The following is an 8,508-nucleotide window of genomic DNA, read 5'->3' on the forward strand; positions in this document are numbered from 1 at the left end:
TACATAATATAATATAATATTATAATATAAGAAACTAGTCTAATAAAGTTGATTAATACTTAATAAAATAATTTGAACTTTTTCTTTTCTCTGTTTATACAAAACTTTTTTTACCCATCTTCTAAAATTGGAGTATATCTGATTAAATTTTTATGTTGAATTTTTATAAATGGATTAATACTCTTATTTGTTTTTGAAGAACTTAGTGTTAGAGCATGCACATTAATTAATTAACTCATATCCTTAGGAATAAGGATTAACGGGGTTTCGAGTCTTTACCTATGAGCCATATCATTTTAGTTATTGGTGGATTGCTTGTTGCGCATTCGATTGGATTGTGTTAGTGATAGTTTTTTATTTTGTGTCAATCCCTCTTTAGTAAGTTGTTTTTTTCAAGTTGTTTCAAACTATCTATTATGGGCTCTCTAGAATTTATTTTTCAACTTTCTTCCTCTCTTCTTCAACTATTTCCCTCTAACCTTTATTTTTATTTTGATTATATGGCAATTGAACTAAATCCTCAAATAAAGAAGTTCAAATTTTGAATCTCACACAAAAATTACATATTGACAATAGAATGTGAATTCGGTTAATATAGATGTTTTGGAATATCATACCATTGATTCAAGATAGTTACAATTCTAAAATTTTAATTACATAAATTATGAAAAATTGAAGTTTAAAAAAGAGGATGAAAAGTTAAAATTTAAATAATATAATTTTTAATAGTATATATGTTAAATAAATTTTTACATCTAAATAAAATTATTGTAAAAAAAAAAAAAAGCTAGATTAATAGTACTTTGTCCACTATTTTGCCCAAAGCCCCACTATGTAAGAAAAAGCCAAATTTGTGGATTAAGAAAATTGAGTCCACAAGTTTTACTTTTGGAGAGATGAAATCACTTACACAAATGGAGACGTTTTATTTTATTTTATAATAAAGAACTCTAAGTTATGTTGATATCTTTTAGTTAGAATCAAAAAAGTAAATAAAATCCTGTCCATGATTAGGACAATATTTGAAATAAATAAGTAAAGTTATTCAAATTTACAATATTTTAAATAAAGTTTTGCAACGCCAAAAAAAGTATCAAATTAAAGTATATATGGAAAACAGATAGTATTTCTATGAAAATTAATGTTTATTTTTATTTATAGGATTTAAAAGGGTTAGTTTGATTAATCTAAATAAGTTATAATTATATTCAAGAATAAATTATACCACACTTACCCAGAATACAAAATATCAAACCTATTTAAAAGTTGTATTCATGTATATTGAATAAGTTGAATAATATTAATTAAACAAATAAAAATTATAAATTAAAACGATTAATCATATTAAACATACACATCTTTTAACTATTTGAATAAATTAAAGAGGTGAATATTGAGTATGTCAGACGACAAATTTTGCCTAATTGAGTATGCTGTCGGCTATGTAATTAACCCAGAAAATTAGTCGCATTCCCAAAAACTGAAATTCAGCATTTCAAAAAAATGTATGCGGGATTAATGATTAGTTTGAGAATAAGATGAATCAAACTAGGTCTTTGCCTAATTGAGTGTGCTGTCGGCTATGTAATTAACCCAGAAAATTAATCGCATTCCCAAAACCGAAATTCAGTATTTCAAAAAAATGTTTGCGGGATTAAAGCATCTCTAGCGCATGACCTGTGTCCGCATCGGACAGCGTGAAAAAGGACAGGTCATTGTTTTTTTTCTATTTTTGCACTGTAGATAAAAGAAAAAGGAGGGCAGTGCCCTCTACGCTGGTCATGTTATATATTTAATTATACTATTTTTTCTTATTATTTTTAAATAACATTATAATAACATTAAATAAATATATATTCTAAAATTTTACTATAATATAGGAATATTAATTATATATTTAATTATAAAAATATTATAATATATTTTAAATTATAAAAATATTTTAAGTCATAATTTTCTTATAATATATATAATATATGAATATTATTTATATATTTAATTAATAAATATATATTTTAAATAAATTAATATATATTTTTTATTAATTATATTAAGAAGTTTTAAGGGTTTAAATTCTTAAATTTTTCTATAATATAGGAATATTAGTTATAATAGTATAAATTAGTTATTTATTTAAAACAGTATAAATAAAATTCACATTTAAATTATTTAAATAAGAGGGCGGGCTGAAACATTGGAGTGTTTTGTCCAAGTATAAGCCCGCTCTCTACTGAGGTGGAATATTTATTTAACAAAATAAGAAGGCAGAGGTCTTGTGTAATGTTCTTAATGAATAGTGTGAGAATAAGATGAATCAAACTAGACTTAAATTTGTAGGTCATATTTGATAGTGGGAGAGGACTGTGTTTGTTGAGCCTCTCATGAAAATGAAAATTAATTAATCATAATTGCTTTTCAGTGATGATTCGATCGATCAGGGTTCAGACCATTAAATTTCTGTAATAAATATGGATTCAATCGAGAAACTTAATTGTAAAAATAAAATTTCATCATACTCACAACTACTTTTAAAATTTATCAAAAATAATAAAATAAAAAATGATTTTATTTGCACATTTGTAAGAAATATGTAATTGAATTAGGCTGTATTCGTGTTCGAATTATTATATAATAATCCAAAGATGATAAAAATATTTGATTTTGACATCTAACTATAATTTACTAATTTAAATAATATATACGTAATTAGGTTATATTTTAACCTTATTTTGTATAATTGATATACTATCTTTATCATATTGTACTTTTCATTTTAATTATTTTTTTTTTTATCAAATTCTTTTCTCTTTCTTCTTTATTATTTATCAAGTGTGTAAATTAATATGGTGTCTTATAAGTTAATTTATTTTAATTAATAATTTAGTATATAAAATGAAAAGAAATATATTTTTTTTATTCTATTTAATGTTAGGCTAAATTTGATAATTAATAAAAGAAAAAAAAAATTTATACTCAGATGTATGTACTTATACCACAAACTCACTTAAACGTATGTACTAATAAAAAATTGACTCGTTTAGTCTAGATTAATAAATTATAGTTAATTTTTATTTTTTAATTTATATATTTATTAATTAAATATTAATAAATTTTTTCACTCATTTTTTTCCATTAATTAACAAACTCTATTTTTATTTTTTTCATAAATTTCTTATTATTTTTATATGAGTATTTATTATTGATTATTTTAATTTTCTTATATATATATATATATATATATATATTTCTTATATTAATATTAATTATTAAATATTTTACAATTGTTTAGTCTAAATAGTTATAATAGTGACTTATCATTTCAACATAAAAGAAATTGTTGAACTTTCAATGATCGTAATTCATAATATTAACACTTTCTGAAATTCGTTTAGGAAAGACTCTAATGATCGTAATCGTTTGATTCGTATAATTCATAATGCTAACGCTTTCTGAGATTCGTTCAGGAAAGTCAATAAAGTCTATCGGGGAGTTAATCGTTCTTTTCGAGTAATTATGAACTCAATAACTTATTGAGTATTGTGTTTTCTTATTCTTTATTTTTTATTTTTGTGATTTGTTATTGTGTTTAAACGTTTTTTTTTCAATTTTAATATAAACTGACCATTCAAATATATATATATATTTAAAAAAAATAAAAAAATTTGAATTTGAAATGTTTTAAAATAAAAATAAAATAAAATAAATTAACTAGTCCTAAAAGATTAAATAAAATTAAAAGAATAAATATTAATTTGATATTGGCATATATATTTTTAAATAATTTTAAAGTTAGAAGGTATTTTAGGATTTTAAAAAATAATGTCATCGATTAAAATTTGATTATAAATAAGATTTAAAAAGGGTTGATAAAATGTTTTAGTATTATTTGGTTTTTATATATAAAAAAATGATAGAGAGCAAGGCCTTAGATAAAAAAAAATATTATGTGAAAATTATATGAAAAATATATTTATTTAATAATTTTTGACGAAATAAAAAACTATAATTAGCTGTTTTCAATTATTGTTTTTGGTTTAAAATTTAATAAATTATATATATTTAATACTTTTGTTTTTAATAACAAGTATAATATTACAGTATAAAAAAATCAATAGAATTATTCAAGTAATAAAAATTTGAACTAAGAACTCAATTTTTTGAATTATTTGATCCTCCTAAAATAATTTTAAGTTAAACTTTTGTTAGTTTTATAAATTAAATAAATTCTATTATAAAAAATAATTATCTTTTGATATTAGTGACTTAAATTTTGTTTTCATTATTGCAATTTATTAATATTGTTGTTGTTTTAGTTTTATTTATTATATTAATTAGTATATAATTAGATTTGTAACACATGTTAATTATAATATACATTTCTTATTTTTTAAAAATAAATTTATTTTAATTACTTTTTTTTAGAAAAAATTGAATATTTTAATAATAAATAAAAGAAAGTAATTTCTTATAACACCAAAACATATACTTTTTAAATTTAAAATAAACTTACTTTATTACTAAATTTATTTTATAAGTTACTTTAAATTATATATATATATATAATTAACAGTACTAATTATAATAATAACAATTTTATTATTTTATAAATTATTAGTTCAATTTAATTGTAAATATATAATAATTTAATATATTAAAATAATACAATTAATTAAACATATAGAATTAACTTTAGGTAATAATGAAATTAACAATAAGATGGGAATTTTTTTCACCAAACATTAAAATAAATTTACCTAGAGAATAAGATATAGTATAATACTTTCAACTAAACCGGTCCTTATTGTAGAAAAGCTACAAATCCTAAACAAGATCCTCTAAGTTAAATTTTCAAAGTTTGTGGGTAAAACTGAAATATTTTGTCCAAAATTCAAGATTACAAACATATTTAAAATGGGTCATCTTCTATTATATCTAAATAACTAAATTGATCCTTAGGCAACTTACAAATCAAAGTTTGCATTAGTAGTCCTCCACACTTGTTTCAAAATCTTAATTTTAATTAATTATTTATAATCTGTAATGATTAAGGCTTAATTATGAAAGGGATGAACAACCTGATAAATTTAAGTATACAAAAACAGTGAAAACAAAGTTGAGAGACTAAAGTATATGTAATTGCCTCTCACTCCATTTTCAAGGTGGTAAGACCACTAATATTTTATTTAGAAAAGAAATATACACCATGATATGAATGATTGACATTTTCTTTTGAACTTAGTGTGACCCAAATTGAGATATATCAGATATGCTTAAAGAGACATTGATTGTTATTCCAAATGTAGAAGTTGTTTAATTGAGTTGAACTCTCCATAAGGGGCCTAAGGACGAATCTATATAGGGTTCTAGTTAGGGAGTGATAATTCAGGTTGACGGGGTTGGGTGACAAGTTAGCGGGTTGTGTCACCTAGCGGATTAAGCGATATTAATTTGAATCTCACATGTTTAGTATCTGGTTAACATTTTTAACATTAACCTGATCTGTTTAACCCGATTGAGTTGAACCTGATTTTTTTCATATTCGGATCGAGTCATATTTTTGTGTTGGATCAGAAATTGTCAACCTTAATTATAGTGGTCTTAATCAAATACATTTCATTTTCAAAATAAACACACTTAGTTAAATTCATGTACTAATTACTCAGATTTTTTTTTTGTATTTATTTGGTTTAAACAAAATATATTTAATTTTTTACTTGATACATTTATATATATATATATATATATATATATATATATATATATATATATATATATATATATATATATATATATATATATATATATATATATATATATATATATATATATATATAATTATTATTATTTTATCGAATCTAAGTATACATACTAAAGTAATTAATGAAAATTAAATATTATAAAATAGTTGATATTAAACTTGTTATTATATTAAAATATTTTCTGGATTCTGAATTGAGTTTAAACTAGAATGTATTGATAAATTTTAATATTTTGGGCCAAATATTTAATTATAACGTAAATTTAAATAAGATAATATTTTAAAATATAATTTAATTAGATGTATATTTATAAATTTATTAATATTTTGTAACAAATCTAAATTAAAAATACAAACTTAAAATAGAACTTATTTATTATAACAAAAATTTTATTTTGCCAAAAATCAAAACCTATCATATTTATAAGAAAAAGTTTGATAATTTGTTTATGTAGCTGAACTAATTCTTTTCATTTTTTTTATTTGTCAAATTTTCACCTAAAAAATTTCATTCTATTCAATTACATATTTCATAAAAATAAAATAACTGTGTAAAATCTCACCTTAAACTTCAATTGAACACGATTGGTTTAATGCAAAATATTCTCTTAAATTTTAATTGAACGCAATTGGTTTGGTGTGAAACCTCACTTTAAACTTCAATTGAACGCCTTAGGTTTAATGCGAAACATTCCCATAAACTTTAATTGAACACAATTAGTTTATGCGAAACCCTCACCTTAAACTCAATCGAACGCGATTGGTTTAACGAGAAAATCTCACCTTAAACTTCAATTAAACGTGGTTAGTTTAACCCTCACTTTAGACTTCAATCGAACGCGATTGATGTAATGTGAAACATTCCCTTAAACTTCAATCGAGCGTGATTGGTTAATGCAAAACCGTCCCTCAAACTTCTATCGAACGTGATTGGTTTAGTATGAAACCTGAGATTGACTAGACCGATCTATTCAAGGAGTGGTATCTGATGCCACCATGAAGACGAAGTCAAGCCTACAACGATTGGAGTATCGACCGAGTTTGAAAGAGAAAAAGTCATTACACGAGTCTCTTGAGGGATTCGTTAAGTTTTCTATTTTTGTTTAAATAAATCCGAAATAAACTATAAATTCAGAATTTCCAAATGTAGTGCTAATTTCGCAAACTTGGATATGCATTTTTCTAAATTGAGTAATTTCTACAAACTCTATCTAGAGGGACATTTTGTACACTCATTTTCTGCCACCAATTATATAGTTTATATATTTCCATAAATACCGAGCCTATTTTTATACTAAATCTATATACAGGTTCACTATACGGATCTACAGGTTCACTGTACGGATGCTTAATTAAGCAATTACTTTTAGAGCTATTGAAGTGTCATTTGGGTTTTGAAAATGATTAATTTTGGTTTTTAATAAATATAAGGGGATAATAGTTTAAATTGAAATAATTTCGGCCATTATTATACTTAATATTATTTTTAAAATACTTAATTAGTTTTAGAAAAATTGTTTTACAATTAAATTATACAAAAATTTGATTTAAGATTTTGAAACATATTTTAAGTAAATAAGTTGTTAATTTATAAATTAGTTTTGGAAAAATTAATTTATAACTAATGTTGACACTCTTTTTCTTTTACAATATTAATCTTTTTTAGAGTCAATTGTGGGCAATTAGGATTTAAAAAAATTATGAATGGTTTTAAGAGGAGACTAAGTTTTTTTTAGAACGAATAGATATATTAGTTATAATTGATTTTGAAATAATTGATTTTAAATTAATATATTGAATTTATTTTTTAGGTTTCTTTTTTTGTTTTGAAAAATAAGGGGAAATCAAAAGGGATGAAACCAAACATGCCCAAACCTAGCAACCCTAGGTCAATGAATCGTACGAGCATAAAAGAAGGCCACAACACCTAACGAAACTCTCCTAGATTTCCTAGAACCCGATTATTCGATTTTTTAAGCAAGCACACCAAACTTGTCTCTAATTTGATGCTTAAACATAATATTCTTGCTTTGAAATTTATAGCTTTGCTCATAAGAATATTAGTAATTATTGTAAGGATTTCTTTTTCTATTTCTAATCATTTTGTTTGCTTAATACATTGACATATTCAAATTATACGTGAATGTGATATTTGGTTTATGAAATTGATTGAATATATTTCATATTAGGATGAAGTAGGAAATTTGTATTATTACATAAAACATTAAATCAATTTACTAAGAAACACTCAATTTATTAATAAAAAAGATTTAATTTTATAAATTCATGTTCTTGGACCCTTATTTTCAAACAAGGGCTCAAAAACATGTGTATTAATTGTTGCACATTAATTAAATGGAATTTTTATACCCAAAAATAAAATTTTAAGCAAATAATATATTTTTTAGGGCCAACAATTTCTAAACCGACAAAAAAATACCATCCGAACCAAATACGAAAAACTCAGGTTAATGTCACGTATTTTTGGGTTCGGGTCGAAATTTGGTAGACCCATTTAACCTAATTAATAATAAGGCTAAAATTCGATCGACCTGAAATGATCCAAATAGCCTCGTTATTTCGTTTACAATTTTATTTTATAGGTTTTGTGTTTATCCTCCCTACTCACTCACTCATTTTATTTTGTAAAGTATTTTATAAACGAAATTGTAATTTAACTTTGTTTTTATTTTGTATTGATATCATTCTAATTTAAAATAAGGAGTAGTGTATTAATGAAATCAGGTTGG

Source organism: Impatiens glandulifera, chromosome 2 (assembly GCF_907164915.1).
Source record: "Impatiens glandulifera chromosome 2, dImpGla2.1, whole genome shotgun sequence".
Taxonomy (NCBI): Eukaryota; Viridiplantae; Streptophyta; class Magnoliopsida; order Ericales; family Balsaminaceae; genus Impatiens; species Impatiens glandulifera.